This window comes from Schistocerca serialis, chromosome 6 (assembly GCF_023864345.2).
Source record: "Schistocerca serialis cubense isolate TAMUIC-IGC-003099 chromosome 6, iqSchSeri2.2, whole genome shotgun sequence".
Taxonomy (NCBI): Eukaryota; Metazoa; Arthropoda; class Insecta; order Orthoptera; family Acrididae; genus Schistocerca; species Schistocerca serialis.
Window position 1 is genome coordinate 532,808,115 of NC_064643.1, and position 12,768 is coordinate 532,820,882.

General features: G+C 45.5%; 1 protein-coding gene across 3 annotated transcripts in view; it reads right to left on the minus strand.

Moving 5' to 3' along the window:
• LOC126485136 (aryl hydrocarbon receptor nuclear translocator homolog) overlaps positions 1–12,768 on the minus strand; it is a 536,090-nt gene that overhangs the window by 320,767 nt on the left and 202,555 nt on the right. The gene's annotated exons all lie outside the window — the stretch shown is intronic.

Consider the following 12,768-nt stretch of genomic DNA (forward strand, 5'->3'; position numbering starts at 1 on the left):
GATCCGGAGATCTTGCTGGCCAGGGTAGTTGACTTACACCTTCTAGAGCACGTTGGGTGGCACGGGATACATGCGGACGTGCATTGTCCTGTTGGAACAGCAAGTTCCCTTGCCGGTCTAGGAATGGTAGAACGATGGGTTCGATGACGGTTTGGATGTACCGTGCACTATTCAGTGTCCCCTCACCAGTGGTGTACGGCCAGTGTAGGAGATCGCTCCCCACACCATGATGCCGGGTGTTGGCCCTGTGTGCCTCGGTCGTATGCAGTCCTGATTGTGGCGCTCACCTGCACGGCGCCAAACACGCATACGACCATCATTGGCACCAAGGCAGAAGCGACATCGCTGAAGACGACACGTCTCCATTCGTCCCCCCATTCACGCCTGTCGCGACACCACTGGAGGCGGGCTGCACGATGTTGGGGCGTGAGCGGAAGACGGCCTAACGGTGTGCGGGACCGTAGCCCAGCTTCATGGAGACGGTTGCGAATGGTCCTCGCCGATACCCCAGGAGCAACAGTGTCCCTAATTTGCTGGGAAGTGGCGGTGCGGTCCCCTACGGCACTGCGTAGGATCCTACGGTCTTGGCGTGCATCCGTGCGTCGCTGCGGTCCGGTCCCAGGTCGACGGGCACGTGCACCTTCCGCCGACCACTGGCGACAACATCGATGTACTGTGGAGACCTCACGCCCCACGTGTTGAGCAATTCGGCGGTACGTCCACCCGGCCTCCCGCATGCCCACTATACGCCCTCGCTCAAAGTCCGTCAACTGCACATACGGTTCACGTCCACGCTGTCGCGGCATGCTACCAGTGTTAAAGACTGCGATGGAGCTCCGTATGCCACGGCAAACTGGCTGACACTGACGGCGGCGGTGCACAAATGCTGCGCAGCTAGCGCCATTCGACGGCCAACACCGCGGTTCCTGGTGTGTCCGCTGTGCCTTGCGTGTGATCATTGCATGTACAGCCCTCTCGCAGTGTCCGGAGCAAGTATGGTGGGTCTGACACACCGGTGTCAATGTGTTCTTTTTTCCATTTCCAGGAGTGTATATATATATATATATATATATATATATATATATATATATATATATATATATATATATATCTGTGTGTGTGTGTGTGTGTGTGTGTGAGGGGGGGGAGGGAGAGGGGAGGGTGGGAGGACGTCACTATCGCACTCGAGCAAGCATTAATCACCTTCTCCTACTTCATAAATACATGGTCCTCCAACACGCTTAATCAAAAATGAAATAAAAGATATGCAAACTTCGCATTCAATTTATTCTATTAATTACAAAGTAATTCTCCGACAGCTCTAAAATCACACACTAGCACGAAGCCAGACACGCCCTCGTAACCTACGCTAACAAGGCGGAGATGCTACTCAAGCACCACAGATCTCAGCGTTGGTGATTCATGTAATTACCATCAGTTATCTGGACAGCACAGTATGACGGCAACTGACCCTGAAAAATAAATTACGTGAGGTCGAATTTAAAGGCTGTCAATTCAACTACATACCTGGGAATTACAGTCACCGAGCGAGTGGCGCAGTGGTTAGCACACTGGACACGCATGCGGGAGGACGACGGTTCAATCCCGCGTTTGGCCATCCTGATTTAGGTTTTCCGTGATTTCCCTAAATCGCTTCAGGCAAATGCCGGGATGGTTCCTTTGCAAGGGCATGGCCGACTTCATTCCCCATCCTTCCCTAATTCGATGAGACCGAAGGCCTCGCAGTTTGGTATCCTCTACAAAATCAACCCTCAATTACAGTCACGAACAACTTAAATTGGATCTATCACACAGATAATATTGTGGGAAAGGCAAGCCAAAACTGCTTTTTATTGGCAGAACAATTAGAACATGTAACAGATCTACTGACGAGATGTGTACACTACGACTGTCCGTCTTCTTCTGGAGTGCTTCTGCGCAGTATGGGATCCTTACCAGAAGGGTTGATGAAGGACATAAAGTTGAAAGGACAGTCAGTTTTGTATTGTCGTGAAATAGGGCAGACAGTGCCACGGATATGATAAACGAGTCGGGGTGGCAATCTAATGATTTGCAAAGGCGTTTTCACTGCGGCGATATCTTCCCACGAACTTTCAGTGAATAACTTTCTCCCCCGAATGCTAAAACATCTACATCTACGTGATTACTCTGCTATTCACAATAAAATGCCTGGCAGAGGGTTCAATGAACCACCTTCAAGCTGTCTCTCTAACGTTCCACTCTCGAACGGCGCGTGGGGAAAACGAGCACTTAAATTTTTCTGTGTGCGCCCCGATTTCTCTTATTTTATCGTAATTATCATTTCTCCCTATGTAAGTGGGTGCTAACAGAATGTTTTCGCAATCGGAAGAGAAAACTGGTCATTGAAATTTCATGAGAAGATCCCGTCGCAACGAAAAACGCCTATGTTTTAATGATTGCCACTCCAATTCGCGTATCATTCCTATTTCGTGACAATACAAAACGAGTCGCCCTTCTTTGCACTTTTTCGACGCCATCCGTCAGTCTCACCTGATGCAGATCCCACACCGCACAGCAATACTACAGAATAGGGCAGACAAGAGTGGTGTAAGCAGTCTCTTTAGTAGCCTGTTGCACCTTGTAAGTCTTCTGCCAATGAAGGCAAATGCCGGGATAGTTCCTTTGCAAGGGCACGGCCGACTTCATTCCCCATCCTTCCCTAATCCGATGAGACCGATGTCTTTGGTTTGCTCTACCCACAACATCATCTATGTGATCGTTCCAATTTAGGTTATTCGTTAACTGTAATCCTTAAGTATTTCGTTGAATTCACAGCCTTCAGATTTGTGTGACTCATCGCGTAATCGAAATTTAGCTGATTTCTTTTAGTTCTCATGTGAATAACTTCACACTTTTCTTTATTCAGGGTCAACTGCCACTTTTCGCACCATAGAATATCTCATCTAAATCATTATGCAACTCGTTTTGGTCATCTGATGACTTTACAAGACGGTAAATGACATCACCACCTGCAGACAATCTAAGACGGCTACAAAGATTGTCTCCTATATCGTTAATATAGATGAGGAATAATAGAGGGCATATAACACTTCCTTGGGGAACGCCGGATATTACTTCTGTTGCTACGAAATGTGACCTTTCAGACCGGAAATCACGAATCCAGGCGCACAACTGAGGCGATATTCCATAGGCACGCAGTTTTGTTGACTCTCACCTATAAAACTGCAAAGATTTCATGTAATGTCTATAATCAGGTCCATTGTACGGACCTAAAAAGTGTAATACTGAAAATCTTAGCACTTGAACTCCACTGAATTCGCGGGGTCGAAGATTTGTGTAACTTGACTCCCACTGCATGTCATTAATGCATAATCAGAATCTTACTTCGCAACTAAAGTCATCCGCTTTTCACTTGTATAAAACATGAACAACAGATTTTCTTCGTAGTGGATGCGTTAGCCGTAAATTTACTACGTGTAGGCGGTATTCTTCCGCTACGCTGCATTTATTTATACCTCCATGACGACTAGTTTGGACTTTTAAGCCATTATCCAGTGTTTGACTAGCACAACTGCAATACGTACGAAATTTTTCTCGCTTTAAATACACCGAGCAACAATAGTATTATGGCACCTTCCTCTGGCTAAAAACTGGATAATAGCTTACAAAGCCACGAAAAAGACGTCTAAATAAATGCAGCCAAAATGCCCAAACGCCGATTTCAGAGGTTGTATCTCATTCCCTAGAGCAATACTGACATTACTGCTATGTCTGAAGATGACTCTCCACCCAGAATATATTGTGCTAATCTCTCCCTGTGAAAAGGCTTTTGTTAACAGGCGTCAGTGTGGTACCCAGGAAAATAAATTTACCAAATCAATAAACTGAATCCATACACTTACCTCGAAAAATTTCATGTGTAAAAATCGCTAGTTGAGTTTCATACGATCTATGTTTTAAAAATCGATGTTAAACGCTACAGAAAAGGCCATTTTTAAAAAGGAGGGGATTATCTTTTGAATTCTTTCACATAGAAAGTTATGTGAAACATTACAATGGTCCACGACTGTTGTCTTTTTCCGTGTGGGTGCTCTCTTCCCACAAACGGCAGTAGTTTTACACTAAAGGCATCTGCGGTAAATTATGGCTAAAATTACAGTTAATTCACTTGCTGGTATCGTAGAAAGTGTGACGTGAGAATACTCGACGAAGTATTTGCAGTAACAAAAAAAAAAAAAAAAACTGATTGTGGGTTCCCCCATCTCCTCTCAGTGATGTACAGGATGTTTCAAGAAGATTCGTACGATTTTTCAAGACTATATCTTCCACATGAATGAAGATAAAAACTTGGGACCGAGCGAGGTGGCGCAGTGGTTAGCACACTAGACTCGCATTCATTTAGCTTTCACGTAATTTCCCTAAATCGCTTCAGGCAAATGCTGGGATGGATTTTACAATTATGTTTAGGACCAAAGTTTTTATTTACCTTTCACAAATGTTGAATGTGCCCTCCACCGGACATTCAACCTCGTCCCACACTATTGCGAACATGTCTGGAGTTAGGTACTGCATGAACTGTTATTACTACGCAGCCTACAACTCACTCTTTGGAAAGGGAAGCACAAAGACGAAGGTTTTCACGAACCACCACAAAGTAAATGACATATCGTCACCTCAGGTGACCTAGTCGACCAATGATGCAAAACGACATCGGCACGCCCCGTAATTGAAATGTAACTGCCTGTGTGGAGACAGAGAAAGTAAAATGCCTTTTGCTGCTGTGTTGTCACCATTTCGGCTCGATGAAAATTGGGTAATGAACGAGCGTGACCCCTACCTGCAGCCACAAGGTCCGGCGACTCACAACCAGAGCCAATGTAAGCTTTTACTTTCGATGCGTAAGTTAAAATTTGCCCCGGTTTGTATCTTCATACATCTAGAAGACATAGTCTTGTGAAATCGGATGGATGTTTCTGAAATACCTTTTATATAATACAGTCACAGTGTTGTTAAACCATTATGGGAAAAATCACAGATTTACATTCCATAACGATTCATTACTGGAGTACCTCTCTCACTTGGAAAAGGTGAATCACCGTGCATATCAACACTGTGACGGGGACAAGAAAAGCCACTGCGATATTTAGACTGTGGCAGTCACTGTCCGGAGCCAGAAAGGGCGTGGCCGCCGGCACGTGCGCTCTTTAATGACGATACTCTGCGGCCAGTTACTCAGCCTTGCTCGTCCTCAACACCACCATTGGTACCCTGCACTACTCATAGCAAGTGACTCTTCCGCTAATACATTTATTACAGAAACATGTTTGAGTAGTATAAGCATTTGATTCTCTCTTACATACTTAAAAGAACTTTAATCCCGCGTGACCTTAATTTCAACAATAGTTAGGAGACTATATGACGTTCGATTAAAGGAAGGAAAGACCAGCTTACAATGGCAGTTAAAATGACCTCTTCTATAGTGCAACCACGCGACTTTACATAGTACGGCTTTCACGCCAGTTGCTATTCGGCGCCAATGCAACAGGTTTGCATGCTAACCAGCCGCTAGTCGGTCTCTTTGAAACAATTCTGCAACGGTCTTTATTCTTGCAACAGTATTTCGCCTCTGTCCCATTCTTCACAACGATTTTCCAATAGTCACAGAGCAATTGCTTGATAATAGTGACACATAAATCACTGCAGAAGAATTACTGCACCTATTCCCTAGCAGAGACATTCCATCCTTGGTTTTGCGATTACGGCTTCATAAAAATACAGAACAGAAGGCACTGGTAGGACGAAGAGGAATTCTATTTTTGTTTGTACGATTCCCCCATTCATAAAAATACTGAATATGGTGGACGATTAGGGAAACATTGATACATCTAAACAGAGAGCCAAGTTGATACAAAATGGCTCTGAGCACTATGGGACTTAACATCTTAGGTCATCAGTCCCCTAGAACTTAGAACTACTTAAACCTAACTAACCTAAGGACATCACACACATCCATGCCCGAGGCAGGATTCGAACCTGCGACCGTAGCAGTCCCGCGGTTCCGGACTGCAGCACCTAGAACCGCACGACCACCGCGGCCGTCCAAGTTGATACACCATCTCCCATAAAAAGTGAAGCATCAAGAATAAAGTTGCAATTTTCTGTGACAGGTAGAACGGCGACCAGAGAACATCAGTGTTGTTCGTACTTTGTGTTAATTGTGGTAGTGTATATAAATGGCGTGAACGGCGCCATATGTTGAGTATCACTGTGAAGGACACGCACACGCCGTGTACTCGTCTATAACAGCGTTACAAGCACTTGACAAGAATTTTGAAAGAAGCCTCATCATGGTTCTCGATTTGCCACCCGGTAGAATCGTACACTAATTAGATTTGTAGGGCAGTCGCCCTATGTTGGACTGCATGGGAAAACGCGAGGGTGACCGTATCCATCCTCCCATATGCAAGCCTTCAACACTGCACCACCTCGATAGGTATAGAATTTGAGCACGGTTAGCTAGGTGGATCGGTATCACACTAGGGTCTAAGTGTCTGGGGGTTCGATCGCAGTTCATTACAAGGACTTTTAACTGTCACTTATCACTTCTTTCTATGTTTGGCAACGTGAAAAATGCCGAGTTGCACCCTAGTACGGAGTTCACGCTGAACGACATGTCCCTTTATTGCTCAATGGTTAAGCTCAAAGGTCGGAGGGAGCCAAGGGCAAACCTAGCATACCCCTTCCAATAGGACCGTGTCTAATAAAGCACTGTGATGTTGAAACCAACCTTCTGCTTGGTGACAGTTTACATACTGACTAGTATAGTAATAGACGCTAGCAGAAAACTGAAAGCCCTTAAACTTTATCAAACACCGAGCAGAGAAGGATGTCGACAGTTTTCGGCCCGCGGATGACCATTTGTTTCTATGATTACTTCAAGCCTGGATCACCTAGTATCAGTTGCCGCTCCGTGGCCAATACCAAAGAAATCTGAAGCCAGCTCGCAAATAGGAAATTTTGATACCTATGTTACTTGAACCTCATATGAATAATCTAAATGTTTGGTGCACGATTTGGTTTTTATCCTGAAATTTTTTTTCTGTCGTGCAACCAAATTTTCATCTTCTGCAGTGCTTTATACATGGTGCTCGAACATTATCCTTACAAACTTCTAGGACGTGTAGAGGGGACTGAGTAAACAAATCATGAATTTGAACCCTTGTTCGGAAACGTATCGTTTGAAAATATGTTTGATAGGTAGCAATGCAACAGGGTAGACACGGTGGGGGACCCTTACCTCAGATCGGCTGATGTCATTTGACGTGTATCTCGCCAATCTGACTTCGCTCGAGCCTCGTTCACGTGTCTGTGAATGTTAGAGCAACACGGTTGGGTACACGTTTTGCAGAATACACCGACGTGATCCTTCTGTATGGCGAAGCTCACGGTAATGGAAGAGCCGCTCATCGCCTTTATCGAGATCGTTCTCCACAACGTTCGACTCAATCGCATACGTGTTTCGCCTCATTTACGCAACGCTTCGAGAAAGGATACCTTCACCGTCAGCAGATGTGACTGTTACTCGAAGGAGACGGCGCATAGTAAACAACAGCGTTTGCCAAAACTCATGAAGTTGTGTTTCTGTTTCTTTGGTTATTAATGAGTGGAGTTGTAAAACAAATGATGTATTTGATCACCTCTAAAAAATTACTTGTAAACGTGGTAGCGTCATCAACATTTTCTCAAATAGTTATAGCATGGAAACGGTATGTTTACTGACGTAAGGGGGATTTTAGAGTACCTCGTACGTGGCGCGGAGATTTCAATGTTTACCAAGACAGCAGATATCTACTTTCAAAAATACACTGAAAACATAACTTTAATTTCTGATGACTGTGACTACGCTACGTATACTACGTTGATTTAGAAGCGTATAGGTAATCTCAAACAAAGCAGGTGTTGACAGATGTGAAAATTACCGAACTATCAGTTTTTATAAGTCACAGCTGCAAAATACTAACGCGAATTCTTTACAGACGAATGGAAAAACTGATAGAAGCCAACCTCGGGGAAGATCAATTTGGATTCCGTAGAAATGTTGGAACACGTGAGGGAATACTGACCTTACGACTTATCATAGAAGTTAAGGAAAGACAAACCTACGTTTCTAGCATTTGTAGACTTAGGGAAAGCTTTTGACAACGTTGACTGGAATGCTCTCTTTCAAATTCTGAAGGTGGCAGGGGTAAAATACAGGGAGCGAAAGGCCATTTACAATTTGTACAGAAAGCAGATGGCAGTTATGAGAGTCGAGGGACATGAAAGGGATGCAGTGGTTGGGAAGGGAGTGAGACAGGGTTGTAGCCTCTCCCCAATGTTATTCAATCTGTATATTGAGCAAGCAGTAAAGGAAACAAAAGAAAAGTTCAGGGTATGTATTAAAATCCATGGAGAAGAAATAAAAACTTTGAGGTTCGCCGATGACATTGTAATTCTGTCAGAGACAGCAAAGGACTTGGAAGAGCAGTTGAACGGAATGTACAGTGTCTTGAAAAGAGGGTATAAGATGATCATCAACAAAAGCAAAACGAGGATAATGGAATGTAATCGAATTAAGTCGGGTGATGCTGAAGGAATTAGATTAGGAAATGAGACACTTAAAGTAGTAAAGGAGTTTTGCTATTTGGGGAGCAAAATAACTGATGATGGTCGAAGTAGAGAGGATATAAAATGTAGACTGGCAATGGGAAGGAAAGCGTTTCTGAAGAATAAAAATTTGTTGACATCGAGTACAGATTTAAATGTCAGGAAGTCGTCTCTGAAAGTATTTGTATGGAGTGTAGCCATGTATGGAAATGAAACGTGGACGATAAATATTTTAGACAAGAAGGGAATAGAAGCTTTCGAAATGTGGTGCTACAGAAGAATGCTAAAGATTAGATGGGTAGATCACATAACTAATGAGGAGGTATTGGATAGAATTGGGGAGAAGAGGAGCTTGTGGCACAACTTGACTAGAAGAAGGGATCGGTTGGTAAGACATGTTCTGAGACATCGAGGGACCACCAATTTAGTATTGGAGGGCAGCGTGGAGGGTAAAAATCGTAGAGGGAGACCAAGAGATGAATACACTAAGCAGATTCTGAAGGATGTAGGCTGCAGTAGGTACTGGGAGATGAAGAAGCTTGCACAGGATAGAGTAGCATGGAGAGCTGCATCAAACCAGTCTCAGGACTGAAGACCACAACAACAACAGGTAATCTTGAAGTTTCAATAGAGCTTTATTTCTCGCTCATGACGTAGTGGGCTCGAATATCGCCCGATCATAACTATGCAGCTTCGAAAATGCTGTTGCCTAGGATGAGAAAGATGATTAGCTACTGCATGTCATAAACACAACGTACGACACTAATTTATCAATTTTACTAGCTGTGAAATATATTATTTTAATAAATACAGCAAAAAATGTTTCAAATGGCTCTGAGCACTATGGGACTTAACTTCTGAGGTCATCAGTCTCCTAGAACTTAGAACTACTTAAACCTAACTAACCTAAGGACATCACACACATCCATGCCCGAGGCAGGATTCGAACCTGCGACAGTAGCGGTCGCGCGGTTCCAGACTGTAGCGCCTAGAACCGCTCGGCCACAACGGCCGGCAATAAATACAGCAATGAGCAATTTTGTTATGTATTCGTACGTAAATTATTACGCGTTTCGTGCTTTCACCCATCTTCAATTAGCGTGATACATACACTACTGGCGATTAAAATTGCTACACCAAGAAGAAATGCAGATGATAGACGGGTATTCATTGGACATATATATTATACTAGAACAGACATGTTATTATATTTTCACGCAATTTGAGTGCATAGATCCTGAGAAATCAGTACCCAGAACAACCACCTCTAGCCGTAATAACAGCCTTGATACGCCTGGGCATTGCGTCAAACAGAGCTTGGATGGAGTGTACAAGTAAAGATGCCCACGCACCTTCAACACGATACTACAGTTCATCAAGAGTTTGTGGCGAGCCAGTTGCTCGGCTTTCATTGACCAGACGTTTTCAATTGGTGAGATCTGGAGAATATGCTGGCCAGGGCAGCAATCGAACATTTTCTGTATCCAAAAAGGCCGCACAGGACCTGCAACATGCGGTTGTGCATTATAGTGCTGAAATGTAGGGTTTCACAGGGATCGAATGAAGGGTAGAGCCACGGGTAGTAACACATCTGAAATGTAACGTCCACCGTTCAAAGTGCCGTCAATGCGAACAAGAGGTGACCGAGACGTGTAACCAATGGCACCCCATACCATCACGCCGGGTGATACGCCAGTATGGCTATAACGAATACACGCTTCCAATGTGCGTTCACCGTGATGTCGTCAAACATGCATGCGACCATCATGATGCTGTAAACAGAACCTGGATTCATCCGAAAAAATGACGTTTTGCCATTCGTGCACCCAGGTTCGTCGTTGAGCACACCATCGCAGGCACTCCTGTGATGCAGCGTCAAGGGTAACCGCAGCCATGGTCTCCGAGCTGATAGTCCATGCTGCTGCAAACATCGTCGAACTGTTCGTGCAGATGGTTGTTGTCTTGCAATCGTCCCCATCTGTTGACTCAGGGATCGAGACGTGGCTGCACGATCCGTTACAGCCGTGCGGATAAGATGCCTGTCATCTCAACTGCCAGTGATATGAGCCCGTTGGGATCCAGCACGGCGTTCCGTATTACCCTCCTGAACCCACCGATTCCATATTCTGCTAACAGTCATTGGATGTCGACCAACGCGAGCAGCAATGTCGCGATACGACAAACCGCAATCGCGATAGGCTACAATCCGACCTTTATCAAAGTTGGAAACGTGATGGTACTCATTTCTCCTCCCTACACGAGGCATCACAACAACATTTCACCACAGGCAACGCCAGTCAACTGCTGTCTGTGTATGAGAAATCGGTTGGAAACTTTCGTCGTGTCAGCACGTAGTAGGTGTCGCCACCGGCGCCAACCTTGTGTGAATGCTCTGAAAAGCTAATCATTTCCATGTCACAGCATCTTCTTCCTATCGGTTAAATTTCGCGTCTGTAGCACGTCATCTTCGTGGTGTAGTAATTTTTATGGCCAGTAATGTATTTGAATCTTCAGTCAGTACACAGAAAGTCGACAGCAAATTGGACGCTGCAGCTGTTTGTCTACTCTGCTTGTTGTTACCCGATTCTCGCCCTTATGGATGTGTCACAAACAGTTTCTTACTTCTACTTTGTACAAAAACAGCCCCAGTTTGCGCCATCCGCCAATGTCAGTTGGCAACATACGCCTTTTCTCGGGTCGCATAATAATGTACCATGTAGCAGACAATTACGTGAACTAATTGCAAAACACTAAAATTATGGGGTGCCGGACTTAATACTTTTTGTCGGTATTGTTGGTGATGCCGGGAGAGACGGCCCCGGATCACGGACGGCGCGCCGCTACGTGCCGTTTATGAAGCGCGGGCTTAGCGCGGACGGTAATTGTAATGCGTCCCCAAACAGCGGGCACGCGAGCGCGCAGCAGGTGTCCGCGGCGCTGATCCCCGCGCGCCCGGCGCCGGCACGCCCGCCTCATCTGCAGTCTTTCCGCCAGCCGGGAGCACGTGGTCGCCGTCTGCCGCCGCCTCCGCCGCCACGTGGACCGCCATCCGCGCCACCGAGCACACCACCTCTTCTTAGAACTTTCTTGATTTCATTCTCTTTGCCAGATCAAGGAGAAACTGAAAGCACGATTCAAATAAATGTTTGTCCGAGATTAAAAGCGTTTCTGAACGCGTTCATTTGTGTTTTTATTGCGGCTGCATATACACTACTCGTCCTTAAAATTGCTACACCACGAAGATGACGTGCTATAGACGCGAAATTTAACCGACAGGAAGAAGATGCAGTGATACGCAAATGATTAGCTTTTCAGAGCATTCACACAAGGTTGGCGCCGGTGGCGACACCTACTACGTGCCGACACGACGAAAGTTTCCAACCGATTTCTCATACACAAACAGCAATTGACCGGCGTTGCCTGGTGAAACGTTGTTGTGATGCATCGTGTAAGGAGGAGAAATGCGTACCATCACGTTTCCAACTTTGATAAACGTCGGATTGTAGCCCACAGCGATTGCGGTTTATCGTATCGCGACATTGCTGCTCGCGTTGGTCGACATCCAATGACTGTTAGCAGAATATGGAATCGGTGGGTTCAGGAAGGTAATACGGAACGCCGTGCTGGATCCCAACGGCCTCGTATCACTGGCAGTCGAGATGACAGGCATCTTATCCGCATGGCTGTAACGGATCGTGCAGCCACGTCTCGATCCCTGAGTCAACAGATGGGGACGTTTGCAAGACAACCGCCATCTGCACGAACAGTTCGACGACGTTTGCAGCAGCATGGACTATAAGCTCGGAGACCATGGCTGCGGTTGCCCTTGACGCTGCATCAACAGAGAGGAGCGCCTGCGATGGTGTACTCAACGGCGAACCTGGGTGCAAGAATGGCAAAACGTCATTTTTTCGGATGAATCCAGGTTCTGTTTACAGCATCATGATGGTCGTGTCCGTGTTTGGCGACATCGCGGTGAACGCACATTGGATGCGTGTATTCGTTATAGACATACTGGCGTATCACCCGGCGTGATGGTATGGGGTGCCATTGGTTACACGTCTCGGTCACCTCTTGTACGCATTGACGGCACTTTGAACAGTGGACGTTACATTTCAG